Genomic DNA, 17,149 nt, shown 5'->3' with positions numbered 1-17,149 from the left:
GATTTTCTGAACGACAGACATGAGACAGACAGGAGTTTGGCTGCCCTTAGTGGTAGCATGCACGAGAAGCTGTCGGGAAATGTATGCATATGGCGTTTGTTTTTTGTGATTGTTGCTTCAAAGCACCGAAGTCGCTTTTTGCGGAGTACGTTTTAAGTAGGCTACTAAATGCAGTTAAACTATGAAAGCTGCACAGTACCAACCTACTAGCGCTTGTTTATTTGTTGGGAAAATTCTGTGCTCTATTCATATTGAAACATGCTTCTTCCGTAAGAATTTTGCTATTTTAATATATACCTAAATGTTGCATAGTATATGTATTCGCAACAGCCGCAATAAATGACATACATTATGTTTATAGACACAACAATATTGCAGCTGTGTCCTGAAAGCACGTGTTGTTACTTCACACACGCGCTGGTGGTATGACGGCCTGGCGCGTTTCATTGACTAACACGGTAAATCAAACATGCGATGAATATGAATGAACGGTCGTAAAAAAACAGAACATCAGGCATACGTCTATGAGCTTGAACAGCAATGAACACGAGTTGTTTGATAAACGAACGTTAGAACATACCTGTATGTAGGCAATTTTTTTCCTATTGTTATGTGGTCTCATTTCGCCGCAAGTGTATGTGAGCCCATTGGTACCAATTTCCTAAAAAGTGTACCTGCCTTCTCAAAATAAACGTACCTGCGAATGACCTTCTTTTCAGTGCAGTCATTTCTAATTTGTTTGGCACCATTACTGGCTCTGAACCACGTACATAGGAGTGAGGAGTTGTATATTTGTTTTGTCCCTCGCAAGCATGTCACGAGAATTGCGCCAGCCAAATAAAGAACATAATTTGTCGAGCAGTTTGATTGCAAATGCAGAAAAAACCTTAAAATCAAACCCTTTTTTATTTTGTTTTCATGCAGTATTATTTTGATTGTTTAGCTCAAGACAAGGTAGAATTACGTAAGATAAACAGACTACAAGCCTTTGCGTTAAAGTGCAACTCCGGCATTTTTTTTACCTTGTTAAGGTAATGGAATATTTCAGTTCCCGAGGCGTCACTGCCACGCGTCTGATAGTAGAATTTTTACGCAAATTCGCAAGTAATTTTCAATAAGCAAAATGCGCAAAAATAAAACCGGAACCTGACCAAACAGCCGAGTGAACCTCTTCGTCTGACGTCACGACTGTCTCCACCGGGGAAGGCGAGCAAGGCATGCAGGGCGCAAGAAGACGCTTGGCTCAATCATGACCGCACCGGACCTTCGGGTGAGAATGTCAGCGGCATCAACTCTTCGTATCTGTCAAATATTGACAGTTATGACTCTGCTATTCTTGACCCCCACCACAATAACCTAAATTAAGGCCCTCGAGTCGGTTGAAAACCACGCAATCAATCAATCAATCAATCAATCAATCAATCAATCAATCAATCAATCAATCAATCAATCAATCAATAAACTATTTAATCAATCAATCAATCAATCAAATTTATTTTTGACGAAATCAAATACAATGTGGGTATAAGTACACATTCGGAGGTCGCGAAGTAACAACTGTTTGGGGGACCTCCTAACAAGACATGAAAAGGGGATAGTGGGATCGTGGCACGAAGTGAGTCATGTCATATACCATACAATTTCTACATCATCACCGGAAATAAACGGTAATAGATAAAAATATATTAAAAATATCAGAAGTATAAACACACAGTTCAAAAGAAGAAAAATATTTGAAGAAATCTCAAAAAATAACTTGCAGAAATTCAAACGAGGTTAAATGGCACGTAAAGCCAACAACGAGAACTATCAATTATAGGTAAAATTCAGTGACTCGCTAATTGAACAGTACATTGCATAATGGTAAAGCAGAACTAAATCTAATTAATTCTAGGTTCGTTAAATTATACTATGCGGCAGATAAAGTGTTCATAAAAGGCTCCTTCGTTCCGCGCTTGAATGATAATAATGTAATGACTGCATCGCAGATCGTATTGAATTCCAAACAGAAATGCCTGAAAACGCGACGGTAAATTTCCCATAATTAGTTCTTGCTTTTGGAAGGAGAAGATTGAGTTGTGCTGAAAATCTGGTGTTGTTATAATTGATGAGGCTAGAGCGAGTAAAACCTGAAATATTAAACTCGGTATTTATAACACGAAACATAAGTACTGAGAGCTTATGAGTGAATACCATGCGTAAAGGTAAAACATTTAGGACGCGGAATATGGGAGCAGAGGGAGATGTATGCGATTGGAATGCAAATAATCGTAATGCCATCTTTTGCAAAACTTCTAACTGATGAAGATGTGTGGCATATGTATAACCCCAAGATGACAGGCAGTACGAGAGATGACGGTGTACGTAGGCGTAATATGAAGACATTAGAATGGTTTGCTGAAAGAAAGAGCAAATTTTTATGAGGATGTGAATACCAACTGAGATTTTTTTGAAGTGATTGAATATGGCACTGGAACTTTAGGTTCTCATCCAGAACTACACCAAGAAATTTAGTAGACGCGGATCTTGCAAATACATTTAGAGACACTACAACAAGTCAATGTGCAAAGTTTTTGATGAGTGGAATACCACAAATGTTGTCTTAGATGAGTTAATGGTTAGCTTGTTTTTTACACACCATGAATGAACATTGGATAGGTGAGCGTTATGTTTACCCTGCAATGCGAATAAATTTGTATAAGAAGCGAAAATAGTGCTGTCATCAGCGTAAACAAGGCAGTGCGCATGTGTTAATATTTCTGGCAAGTCAATAATGAATATGAGAAATAAAAGTGACCCAAGTATTGATCCCTGAGGGACGCCTGTATTTACAGTTTTTGATGAGGAGAAGACACGATTAACTTCGACTATATATTGTCGGTCTATTAGGTAGTTTCGAATTAGGCAGGCATTAGGTAGCTGCGAAGTGTTCGAGGCAATTAATTAAATTCAATTGTAAAATATATGTGCAGCTCTCAAAGTTTCGTCTTTGAGGACATGGCGGGAGTGTTCAGGGGAACTTGCCCAGCGAATTTCATCGACACTCCTTGATATGGAAAAATCGCCGGAGTTGCCTTATAACAAATATTTACAAAAACTTCATTAAAGGCAAACAAATAAAAGTAAAGGTGATAATTAACAGGAATATATTGTTATGAGGAGAACCGTTAAATATAAAAAATTAGCAGTACCACCAAAAATGCGAAGCACCGATTGCCACAGCAAATTAGTAGAAAGCTCTACCAAGTAAGGATAGTAGTTTCATCGCCCGTATAAACTTATAAACATTCGTTTACTAACTAAATTAATAACGGTAGAATATGTGTGCGTGACTCATCTAGGGCGTCTAAAGAAACAGACAAATGGAGACATCGCTGTCTTTGCGTGTCTGCTTTTTTCTACGACCTTGTTACGTCGCGCTTACACATTCTATCATGTATTCAAACCAACTTCATCAGCACGGTGCCGCGCGCCCAAAGGTAAACATTAACACACATCGCTCGATGAAAGCGGAAACCGTCTGTGAAAACGCTGGAGTTAAGAATTGCGGCAGCAGCCGCGAGCAAATTGACCTCCGTGCATTTGTCACCTCAACGCGAACGAAACGTACAGGCGCCCAAATCTTTAACTGGCGTGCACGAGCGGCGACGTTTCCGTGCGTCAGCGCCGTATGACGGGGCGAGGCTGGAAACAGCTTAGCAGACGATGGGCCCAGCTGAGCGCGCTTTGTCCGTATGCACTTAGCCTCAGACTCTTTGCAGCCGCGCCCCGTCATACGGCGCTGACGCACGGAAAAGTCGCCGCTCGCGCGCGCCAGTTAAAGATTTGGGCGCCTGTACAAAGCACAGCGCATACGAAGTTACCGTCACTACGCGCACTCTGCAAACATTGCAGATCACTTTGAAGATGAGGCTAGCACGGGCGCGCACCTTGGCCACGTCGCAGGCCGCTTTTAAAACACACGAGCGCCGGCAACAGTGGTGATAACTTTATTGCACACAGGGGAGTTGCGGACACACAGATCCTTGGGCCCTCGCACGGCCCCACTGCACTCAAACTTTCATGTCCCGGAGGTTCATGACGCTGGCAGCCCGGCCTGTGGCGATGGCTTGCTTGGCCGGGTCCTCGGAGCACAGTAGGGTCTCCCAAGCCTCCCAAGTAGTAAGGTGCTCCAGGCCCCGCGGGGGAGGATCCGCCGGGCAGAGGAAAAGGATGTGATCGAGAGTGGCTTTGGGGTGGTGGCAGAGGGTACAGGAGGGGTTGGTGTGGACGTGGTGATAGCGTATATAAGGGGAGGGTAAGGTGCGTGTTTGGAGCCGCCTCCAAAGTGTCTGGTGATAATTGCCGAGGGAGGGATAGGGTGGGGGGTACAGCCGACGCTCGGCTTTGCAGGCTTGCGCCGGCAACGCATCCCTACGGCGTCCGCCCAAGGCGTCTACTACGGCGTTCGCGATTCGCGTTGCCAACGCCGTAGCAGACGCCGCTGTTATATTCACTTTGTACGGAACGGCAGGCGAGGAGGACATCGAGGCACCGTAGCAGCCACCAGAGAAGAACGGCCCTTCTTCCTCGCCTCACTCCCCCGCATCGCGCGCCACTGGAGAGGGCACGCATCGTGGCCGCGTTCCGCGCTCGGCGGCTCACCCTCACGAGCTTTTACTCATACGGAACCTCTCGACGATTGCCACGCCGACGGCATAATTGCGGAAGGAGTGTTCATATATTATATATCGCAATAAAATAACATTCAATAAAAGGAAATGAATAAGAAACGCATATAAGGAATGGAGCAAAGTAGTGGCAACTGTTGATAACATTCAAATGCATTGAAAAGAACATATTTCTTTTATTACAGCGATATAGCTAGAAGATTCGTCCATCCGTCCGTCTGTCGCCTGTACGCCGAGATCTCATCCGGCGCAACGCCACGCACTTGCGCGAAAAAAAGGAGTCGCGCGATTGGCTGCGCTAGTAGTGTCGTCGTTGCTTTCCGTCGCAGCAGAGCGCGCGCGCAGCACCTTTCCTCCGACTCCGAAATAAGTGGGCCAGATGTCATCCGTACTCTTGAGGAGCAGTCAGCTTTCAACCAGCCACGCCGCAAGCAGAACCAGGACCTAGCTCGTCTACGCCGTGCCGATGCTGCAGCTCGGGCACAAGAACAGGCTCGTGCAGTCAAGCGCAAGCAGCAACTGAGTACGAAGGATTCGGCAGCCTACAAAGCCGTCGTTTAATGAACCGTCCGGATTAACGTAGTGAAAAAGACCGGGGCCGCATGTTTCAGCTTTGCTGGTTAAGTATCTGTACGGAGTGCTTAGGCGGTGATTTTTGTAAACGCAGTACCCCGTAATGCTTTTAGCAACCGAGTGAATATGGAGATAACAATTGTTTATTTTGCCTATAAGTGCCAGACCACGCGGGTTTCAGTTACGTTCACGTGTGTTCTTCCTAATAGTGGACCCGTAACTTCTCATGAGGATATTACTGGTGGTGAGTAGTTGTCGTGACTCAATTTCGTATCGTCATTTGTCGGAATAAGCTTTCTACATTGCTTTTACGAGACAGCTCGTCAATGTCTTATAGTCCGCTTCATACATAGAAGGCATCGCTGCGGCAGCTAGACAAAAGTAGTGCCGCCATGAAAGGATCCATTCGCGCGCTTTCCAATTCAATTATATTTCATCTGCGATGCTTTATACGGATTGTACAGAGCATCGCAAATTTGTACTGACCCTGGCAACCTTTAACACCCGAACTACGCCGAGTGAGGCTAGCTTTGGCCTTAGGGTATCATTGGCCTTAGTGAGATTAGAAGAACTGGGGAGGCTTATACAGATTTGGCTTCTAGCGCGAAGTGAAACACGGACACAGAAAGGAGCAGACAGGACGAGCGCTAACTCTCAACTAAATTTTTATTAAAACGAAGAACATATATATATATATATATATATATATATATATATATATATATACATATATAGGTGATTGCAAAAACCGTACCATAAGAACATGACAAGGTAAAAAGGAGATAGCTTAAACAGGGGACAGCTTATTCAACTCTTAGGTCTGCCATTACTAAGTCATGTCTGCACAATATGCAATAAAGTTTTTCACAACAGATAGAAAGGCTTGGGAAGGTTAGCTATCCCATGCATTTATTATCACTAACCTGCGAAAAACTTGTAAAATGCGTAAGAAGCCCAGGTAAAAAACAAGAAAAACAGAAAAAAGAAACAAAGTTTGCTGTAGTACCCTACATACATACATTATCCCATGGTTTAAGGAATGCGGCCAATAGGTATGACGTCAGTACCGTTTTCGCGGCCCCACGCAAGTTGTCTAACATGTGCCCTTTGATAAATAGGAGACTTGAACAGGAAGGTAAAAAAAGAAAAGATGATTGCATACTTAACCATGTGTCCCCTTTAGTGCCTTGCCACACGGGTATTGTTTATCAGATTCCACTCGGGAAAGCTTACATTGGACAGAGTGGCAGGTGCATTAACATTAGACTAAAAGAACACAAACATTCACTAAACAACCCTAATGCATCACATTTAGCGGCACATTGTTTCAATTGTGGTTGCAAACATTTCTTTGAAGACACAAAAATTCTTTCTAGACAAAGATGCCAAACCACGCGGGAAATTATCGAGGCATTCCACATAAAAAGAATAGGAGACACTTGCGTCAGTCATGCTTCGTTGTCTCTGTTAGATTGCAAATTTCAGTACCTTCGCAATACGTGTACTAATCTGAAGTAATTTTTGTTCTTTGACTTCCATACCCCCGGATATATTTAACTGATGCTTTTTACCTTGTCATATTCTTATGCTACGGTTTTTGCAATCACCTGTATATATGTTCTTCGTTTTAATAAAAAATTTAGTTGAGAGTTAGCTCTCGTCCTGTCTGCTCCTTTCTGTGTCCGTGTTTCACTTCGCGCTAGAAGCCAAATCATGTTACCGTACCAACTCGCCCAACTGTCTATCCTTTTGCAGGCTTATACAGTGCTGACTAACGGCCATGTCCTCTTCTATGTATGTCACCCAGATAAGAAGCAATACGGGGTAGGAATTATAATCCCTAAGGACATAGCGGGCAACATTGATGAATTCTACAGCATTATTGAGAAGGTAGCAGTATCGTAATGAAACTTAATAAGAGGCAGAGAATAATGTAGTAAAAGCGTACGCTCCAATATGAAATCACGAGGATGATGAAGTATTTAATTTTATGAAGGTGTTGAATTAGTGATGACAAAAGTGCAAACTCGGTATGCTGTACTCTCTAAAAACAAAGGGAGTTCCGGGCACTCTCTTTGAGAGAGTATCTGCTTGTCCCATATTTCCCTCTCTTTTCGAGAGTAGATCGACCATCTGTGAGAGAGAGTACGACAACTCCTCCTCACAGGGTTTTGTAACTTCTCCGCAAGGCAGTGCTAGTACTTTTCCGCAGGGTGCCAAAACTCTCCCAAGAGGGGTAATAAATCCCGCAGACCGAGTGCTTCTACTCCTTCAAGCAGAGTGTTTCCACTCCCCAAAACTGACGGCCTGTACTCCTTTACAACAGAGTGCTAGTACTCTTGCCAATAGTGTGAAAGCACGATGTAGATCCATGGTCACGTTAGAAGGGATTCGCAATACTTACAAGTGGGGAATATTTGATTCCTTCATAAGCAGCTCCTGCTTATGAAGCTAGCTTTGCTTATATTCCACATAATGTTATTCATGTATGGGCTGCACCCCATTGTTTCTAAGTGTGTCTTGTCGTGGTTCTGCAGCAATAACCTGCCCAGTCTCAAAGCAGTACAGAGGCGTGTCATATTTCCTATTCGGCTGGCCTCCTCACGAAAGTAATTTCCTGGTGCTGTTGGGATTGATCCGTTACACTTTCTCACAAATAAATAAAATTGAATTGAAATATAATGTAGTGTGTAGCAAATGAGAATAAAACTGAAGCAGCATTGGAATTAAAATCTTGCACATCAAATTTCTTGTCATATATGGTAGCTTTTCATTCTCATTACGGTAAGAATGCTATGCTTCTGAGGAGCAGCTTGCATATTTACATGATCAATTTCGTGACTCGTTGAATATGCAATCTAACTAAAGTATAGCATGGCTTCAGATGTGAACCAAAAATCAGGTGTGATGAATATGATGCATCAAAGGCGAGAAGCATAAGTACAGGCAGGAAAGTGCACGAAAAACACAAGCCGAGAAGCAAAACATATATTGAGAATGGCACCATCTTGTTTCACATATCGCTTCTATGCGCGTGAATTTTGCATGCCACTATGATATACTTGCACAATGAACCAACTACTTGAAACGAAGGCTTTTTTCTACTGAAGTGGTTAAGGTGCGTTAATTTAAGAAAGACTATTGCACTTCACAGAATCTGTTTCAAATCAAGTACATATGTGTCTGCGAAGATTAATACATCGCCTCACTGTGCATTCCATCTTAAGTCCAGAAATTTACGATGTGCAAAAATGCTTTCATTTTATTTTGCCTTATATAAATTATATCTACAGAAGCCATGAAACTAAGGGGATTTTGCTTAACACTATATGTTCACATTCGCCAATTGATTAAGAAGTGTTCTACTGAGATGCTCTCAGTTCTTTGCATTGAACGCATCTCTACCTTCTCTAGCAAACTTAGTTGACAAGTAGATTGAGTGACCCTCTCAATATATGAAATACCTGCCAGAAGCTATCATGTGACTTTCACAGAAGGGAAACCCACAAAATTACATTTTTAAAATAATGTTTAATTCCCAGTGACCCTCCGGCTTCTATGATTTAAGGTTTGTACTATGATGTACACAGTTTCCTTAATTGCTCCTTGCTTTTGCTTCGAATGGCACGAGCGGTTATAATGAACTGGTTTCGTGAGCATGCGCGTAAACGATGACTTCTGAAACATGGGATTTTCTTCCCCCAATGGTTCCCCATTCTGTAATCTAAAAGGAAACCATACTTTAAATTTAGGTGTAAGAAATAGATAAAAGGGAAGACGTGAAAATCTGTCTGCTTCAGGCCAGCATTTAAAGTACAGAATCACAGTGGTTTGTATTTGCACCTTCGCATTCAAGTGCTGTTAAATGTAAGCTATTAAAGCTGTTAAATGTATGTAGGCAGCTCACCAAGCATGAGCTGTTGCTTTCTATAGTGAAAACAGGCACCTCCTCATTGCAAGCATATATCATGTCAGTAAGCAAATATGCGATTTCATTGTACCACTATTTTTTATCACATGGATATATCTGTTGAGAGGCAAGACAAAAAACACTCACTTCTCACAAAACTAATCAGCTTTTTTAAACACATTTCTGACTTTTCAATGACACTTGCTCCTATGTGTTTGTCTCCAGAGAGCATACTTAATCTTGCCTTTCTCATCAGAGACATTACATAAAATACCATGTTAAGATGACTGCCTAGAGCACGTGAGAATTTTCATCTTGGTGTGACATACTGTATTTTAATTTTGTTGACATTTAGTCGGATGGTACACTCAATATACCCACATTCTAGTTTTCTTGTCCAAATTGAATGGCAAGGTATTTCGATTCTTTGGCGTGCGCTCCTCTGTACTACGTCAAGTCGCGCTGGGCTGGCTCTTTGGCATCCTTGTGTCCTTGCAGCTGCTTCTAGCGTTATATAAAGCAGGTGCCTGAAAAATGTCTTGTGCAAAAGTCAACACGAGGACATGGTGTAGAACAACATCAAGACAGTCAAGGTCATGGCACTAAAGGAAAGTTTTAGCTCTTATACTTCTTAATGAAATGCATGCGAAACATCTAAATGACTGCAACAGTCAACTGCTAAACAAACTACAATCTTTAAACAAAAAGAAATAACCGACAGTTCATCCTCGTTCAGCAACATTGCTAAAATACTCCATCTGATAAATAGAATATTGGTCATTTTCAGATGTCATATGTCGTATGTTAGATTTCAGATGTCATTAATCTGGTGTCTCGCAAACACGACTTGTGACACATCCTAAGCACATGCCCAGTGCGCTCTCCGCACTATCTCTGGTTGTGGCACCGCTCAAGGCATAATTTGAGGATCATATCTGCAAACATGATGCTAAGTAGGGTCGAAAATGTGGTGCTCCAGTTCAATGGATATCACTGGATGTGCCTATAAGAAAGGGCAACAAGGCTTGTTATCGCAAGCTTACCCACATCTGAATATTAACAAGAAAGTTCACTGCCCTGCATCTAAGCTTACTAAAAGGCATGAACTCATTTTCATTTATGACGTGCACAATGGAGTTAATTTTTGACAGACTCGACTCTTGCTGCAGTTTGAAATCTAGCCTTGTACATTCTTGAAGACATGTAAAAGTTGCAGTTAGACCGCAGTTATTAGTTTATTAGACCAACCCTTTGTTTTTTGTACGACTGATGACTGGTAACACGGAACTAAAGCAACGTTTATTTTGATACATTATTTCTCCACTAAAAATATTAAGGCGAAAAACACATTTTGATCTGCCATGTATATGCAAGATGCACACATTACGCTTGTAACCCCCAGAGGAAGGGTAATTTAGCTGTTAACTTGACACAACTCTGAAACACCAACTCGTAATACCAAACACACAGGCATGCCCAAAACAATAAACGTATGCAAAGCGCCCCTGCAATTGTATTTACGCACAGCAGCCATTATATTCGATATCGATGCATACATAACTCGCAGCTTGGCAATTCACCGAGTTCGTAGACATAAGCCCCTTTTCAGATTGGCACCGTGCTCGGAAAGCACAACAGGAAACATAAGATCAGACATATAATCACACCATTTCAATACATGAGCAAAAACAGTCCAGTCTTAGGGCTAAACCGCATGAGAGCGATTTAGTGCGTGACGGCGACGAGCGACGGCTTCGGTCGACAAAACGGGTCGTCGCTTGAACAGATCGCTCGAATCTGGAAATCTAGAAATCATCGCTCGTCTCCCGGAAGTTCTATGAGCGACTAGCCAATAGCGCAAATCCAGAACTGGATGTACATCCCTCAAATACTACCGATTGTGGGCGAAACGAGAAACGATTGAATTGTTATACGTACAAGGATAAGAACCTACTAAAAGACCTTCGAAAATATTTTATGCTACTTTTTGCCGTAATATGCACCAACTTAAATTAGTAAAGCAGACGTCGCGCTAGTTTCGACGCGTATTTGCAGTCCTCATACTGGTAACACTGCGGAGACGTCGCTCAAATTCGTCGCTCGCACGGAGTGCGACTTTAGGCGACGAGCGAACGCGACAGCCACCTCCATCGCATCGCTTGTCGCTGCCGTGCGCAAGATCGCTTATATGGAGTTTATGCTTTATTCAGTAAGTTCAAGATAACGCGCCCTACTGACCTTTTCCAGCATGCAGCTGAATGCCTGCTGCAAAGTTTCTAACTAGCACTGGCACTGCATGTAATTTCAGTGGTCGCGATTACCCATTGGCGAAAGACCGTCATGCCCGCGGCTTATTTATACCGAAAGCATGCCTCCAGCGAAATGACGTCTTCTGTCATGTGTCTCCTTATTTCAACAGCGTCCCGTACCCAGTATACTGCCAAAGTGAATAAATTCGAACACACGAAACGCACGCTAAGCACGCTCCGCATAGGCTCGGAATCATGAGCTGGTGAACAAACCATTTTAAGCGTGCTCTCGGCTCACGTCTTATTGAATATACCATGGTTCCGGCAGCGTTTGCAATTTTAAAAGCTCTTACGGATAGCGGCAAGTCATAAAATCACATGCAGTTATCGCGACAACTGGCTGTTTCGATTGACATGGAGAGACACAGCGCGCTTGCCTATTCCGGTGTCAATTGCGTGGGCTAAGAGCGCCGCGACGACTTCCTGGCGATAGCATGTTATATACGCAAAATGTACACCAAAGTTAGAATTCACTTACCGTGGAGGATTTCTTGTTTCGTGTGTCAGCCATCTCGCTGCGGCGCGAGATGGCTGACACACGATCTCCCTTGGATGGACTTTGTTGATGCTTGCTGGACGGATCACCTTTCTACGGTGCTGTGCTGTGCCGCGATGTGGAGCGCGTGCGGTGGAGCAACTCCGAGTGAAAAAGTAAAGCACTCTCTCCGCGTTCCTTTGAACTGTGGCTGCCTATTCTCTTAGAAGCAAAACGGTGTGTTCTTTGCTCAGCATGCAGGAGGGATACATCGCCATGTTATGGGCCAGCCTCCTACGGTTGAAGCAGAACATCACGCTACGTTATGTTCTCTATTGCCGCAAGGGTAGAACGGGCATCCTACTCTCTCTCAGAAGATCAGAGTGAAAAGCCCATTTCACTTTCTCCTTGGTGATGGAGTGAACAATGCATTTCACTCCACTAGACATTTTGCGAGAGTAAAACAAAGCTTTGAGGAGTAAATCGGCCGCTTGATTCCTGCGATACCCTGCCTATTCTTTAGAGTGCAATAATGGGAGACTTCAATGCAAAAGTGGGGGAAAAGCAGGCTGGTGAGCAAGCGATTGGCAACAATGGCGTCGATTCTAGGAACGTTAGAGGAGAGATGCTGGTCCAATTTGTTGGAAGGAATAAGCTGAAAATAATAAAAACTTTTTTTCAGGAAGCGTAGCAACAGAAAGTGGACCTGGAAAAGCCCTAATGGTGAAACTAGAAATGAAGCGGATTTCATGATTTCTGCCATTCCCAGCATAGGGCAGGATGCAGGAGTGTTAGGTATGGTAAAGTACAGTCATCATAGCTTAGTGAGGGCTAGGATTCACCTCAATTTGAAGAAATAAGGAGTAAAATTGGTCAGGAAGGAACAGGCCAACCTAAATGCAGTAAAGATAAAATCAGACAAATTCATTGCTCGGGTGTCCCCCTTCACTGTGTCCTTGTCAATTGTGCGCGCTAAATATTTCACTATGAATTCATACTGACTCGTCAAACTATCAGTTCTGTTGCAGACAAATTCAGGCTTGCGCTTGGAAACAAATATGCAGCATTAGAACACAGACCTGAAGATGGCATATAGGGAATGAATGAAACCGTGACTTCCTGGCTTCAGAGGTAACAATTGAAGTGAGAGGCAAAACACCAAGGCAACCGGTCGGCAATCTGTCCCAAGTAACAAATGATGTCATAAAGAAACGGCAAAGGATGAATGTGTCCAACTCAAGATATAATTCGCGAAACTGCCCAAACTGATCAACAAGGCCAAACTAAGGGATACTCGAAATTCTAACGTGAGACAGATTGAAGAAGCCGTAAAAAATGGACGCAGCATGAAATCAGTGAGACGAAAATTAGGCATAGGACTAACCAAAATGAATGCACCGAAAGGTAAGCAGGGTAATATCATCAGTAAACACGAATGTATAGTAAAAGCAGCGGAAGAAGTATATACTCACCTGCGCAGTACCCACAGGAATCAGGATACCTCCATCAGCAATAGTAATGAACAGGATACAGAAACTTCTCTTATAACTAGCGATGATGTCAGAAGGGCCTTGCAAGGTATGAAACAAGGAAGGGCGGCAGGAGAAGATGGAATAACAGTCGGTTTAATCAAAGTTGTCGGAGACATAATGCTTATAAAACTGGCGTCTCTGTATATGAAATGTCCATCGATTTCAAGGGTCCCTAAAAACTGGAAGAATGCTAACAATACACTTTTCAACAAAAAGGGAGACGCCATTAGCTTAGCCCCAATATTATCTAAATTATTCACTAATACAATTTGCCATAGTATAAGGGCAACACTTAACTTAAGCCAACCAAGGGAACAGGCTGGCTTCAGGAAGGGATACTCTAGATTTGATCATATCCATGTCATTAAACAGGCAATCGAGAAATCCGCTGAGTACAATCAGCCTCTTCATATGACTTTCATAGATTAAGAAAAGGCATTTGATTCAGTAGAGATACCAGCAGTCATGGAGGCATTACGTAATCAACGAGTACAGACCGCTTAGGTAAATATCTTGGCAATATCTACAGAGATACCACAGTTACTTTAATTCTACACAAGTAAGAAGATACTTATACAGAAAGGCTTCAGACAAGGAGACACAATCTCTCCGATACTATTCACTGCACGCTTGGAAGAAGTATAAAAACTATTAAACTGGGAAAGATTAGGAGTAAGCTGCGACGGCTAATTTCTCAGCAACAATGGGTTTGCAGATGACATTGTTCTATTCAGAAACAATGCCGACGAGTTACAACAAATGATTGAGGACCTTAACAGAGAGAATGTAAGAATGGTGTTGAAGATTAATATGCAGAAGACAAAGATAATTATCAATAGCCGGGCAAGGGAACAAGAGTTCAGGATCGCCAGTCAGCCTCTAGCGTCTGTTAAGGAGCTTATTTACCTAGGTCAATTAACCACAGGGAACCACGATCATGAGAATTAAATTCATAGAAGAATAAAATTGGGTTAGGCCGTATACGGCAGATACGGTCTGCTCTTAACTGAAAGCTTACTGTTTTCATTGAAAAGGAAGGTTTGAATTTTAGACATATGGCACAGATTTTTCGAGACTGACAAAGAAGCCTGAGAACAAGTTAAGGACCGCGCAAAGAGCAATGGAACGAAGAATGCTAGGCATAACGTTAAGAGACAGAAAGAGACCGCTTTGGATCAGACACCAAACTGGTATAGCCGATATTCGAATTGACATTAAGAGAAAAAATCGACCTGGGCAGGTCATGTAATACGCGGGTTAGATAACCTTTGGACCATAAGAATTATAGAATGGGAAGCAAGAGAAGGGCGCCGTCAAGTCGAGAGTTGAATTGGCGCCGTGAAGTCGATTATGTCACTGCTAAAGGATGCAAAATCCTGGGATTTCTTCGCCGAAATGCAAACACTTTTCCACAGTCATGTCGGGACATCTTGTACAAGACTTATGTGAGGTCAATTCTGGAATACGCGTGTACGGTTTGGGACCCGCATACTCGTAGCGATAAAGATAAGCTTGAGTGGGTGCAGAACATTGCCGCTCGTTTCGTATCTGGCATACGCGGGGCTCAATACAGTGAATCGCGTACGAAGGAAGCACTCAACTGGGAATTACTAGACATGCGCCGTAAGAAGTTGAGGCTGAAGTTTTTCCATGCTATTTATTATTCAGCTGTTCGGGATGATCGCGAAAAGTTTGTGCGAGAGCCTTTTTATAGATCCGATCGTGTTGACCATGATTTTAAGGTCCGTGAAATTGCGTCAAAAACTGAATTGTTTAGAATGTCTTTATTTCCTAAAACCATTAGGGAATGGAATAGACTGCCGAGTGATGTTGTGAGGGTTGAATTAAATGATGCTTTCTTTTTGATGTTGTAGATTGTAGATGTGCATTGCTAAGGGCATTGCCTTTTTTTTCGTTTTTCCTCTTTTGTTATCACTTTTAACACTGTACAGGAGCAGAGGTGTCGTATGTATTTCTTCTTGTGCCCCTCCCCCCCCCCCCCCCCCCACTGTAATGCTTTGGCGCTGTGGGTTCCTTAATAAATAAATAAAAAAAATAAATAAAGCGCAGTCGAGGATGGCGGAAGATTAGAGGGGCAATGAGAAAGGCGTCAGACAGGCGTCAGACAGGGAGATAGGCGTCAGACAGGGAGATACGATATCTCCAATGCTATTCACAGCATGTTTACAGGAGGTATTCAGAGGCCTGGAGTGGGAAGAATTGGGGATAAAAGTTGATGGAGAATACCTTAGCAACTTGCGATTCACTGATGATATTGCCTTGCTTAGTAACTCAGGAGACCAATTGCAATGCATGCTCACTGACCTGGAGAGGCAAAGCAGAAGGGTGGGTCTGAAAATTAATCTGCAGAAAACTAAAGTAATGTTTAACAGGCTCGGAAGAGAACAGCAGTTTACGATAGGTAGCGAAGCACTGGAAGGGGTAAGGGACTACATCTACTTAGGGCAGGTAGTGACCACGGATCCGGATCATGAGACTGAAATAACCAGAAGAATAAGAATGGGCTGGGGTGCGTTTGGGAGGCATTCTCAAATCATGAACAGCAGGTTGCCACTATCCCTCAAAAGGAAAGTGTATAACAGCTGTGTGTTACCAGTACTCACATATGGGGCAGAAACCTGGAGACTTACGAAAAGGGTTCTGCTGAAATTGAGGACGACGCAACGAGCTATGGAAAGAAGAATGATGGGTGTGACGTTAAGGGATAAGAAAAGAGCAGATTGGGTGAGGCAACAAACGCGGGTAAACGACATCTTAGTTGAAATCAAGAAAAAGAAATGGGCATAGGCCGGGCATGTAATGAGGAGGGAAGATAACCGATGGTCACTAAGGGTTACGGACTGGATTCCAAGGGAAGGGATGCGTAGCAGGGGGCGGCAGAAAGTTAGGTGGGCGGATGACATTAGGACGTTTGCAGGGACAACATGGCCACAATTAGTACATGACCGGGGTAGTTGGAGAAGTATGGGAGAGGCCTTTGCCCTGCAGTGGGCGTAACTAGGCTGATGATGATGAGATTTGGAAATTCGAGGGCGTTAGTTGAAATCGGTTGGCGCATGACAGGGGCAATTGGAAGTCGCAGGGAGAGGCATTCATCCTGCAGTGGGCATAAAATAGGCTGCTGCTACTGCTGCTGCTGCTGCAGCTGATGATGATGATGGTGATATTAGATCTACAACTCGTTGACGAAATTTTGAGTCATAGAAGTACGTATTAGTGTGCCTGCGTGCTTCGACTGCCTGGCGTACTACTATTTATTTGTGTCGCGGGAGCAACCAATGTGCCATGGCCGCTGAAAAATGTCCCTTCGCTCATTTATTTTTAAATAGGTTCGCACCTCGGACGCGGTTCATGTAATAAGTAGTAATATTTAGCGATGTAAATGCATGGCACTTCGTTTTACAGCGAATTGCACGACTTATGTCTGTCTCTTTCTTTTGTATCTGATCCACCATAGTTTGGTCGAGAATGTGGTAAGTGAAAGAAGTATCTCTAGCCTTCGTAGCGTTGCCTGTTGTGTATGAAAAGCAGTATAGGTGTCAATCGGTACGAAGCCGCGAGGTTTGCACAACAAATTTACAGGTGTTGCATTTGAGGTCGCGTTTGTGGCTCCCTCTTCTTTCTTCTGCTTTATTACACGCTTCTATGCAATCCTCGGA

The sequence above is a fragment of the Dermacentor variabilis genome, chromosome 3, assembly GCF_050947875.1.
Source record: "Dermacentor variabilis isolate Ectoservices chromosome 3, ASM5094787v1, whole genome shotgun sequence".
Taxonomy (NCBI): domain Eukaryota; kingdom Metazoa; phylum Arthropoda; class Arachnida; order Ixodida; family Ixodidae; genus Dermacentor; species Dermacentor variabilis.
The sequence above is the reverse complement of the archived record's forward strand: the minus strand, read 5'-3'. Positions refer to the sequence as shown.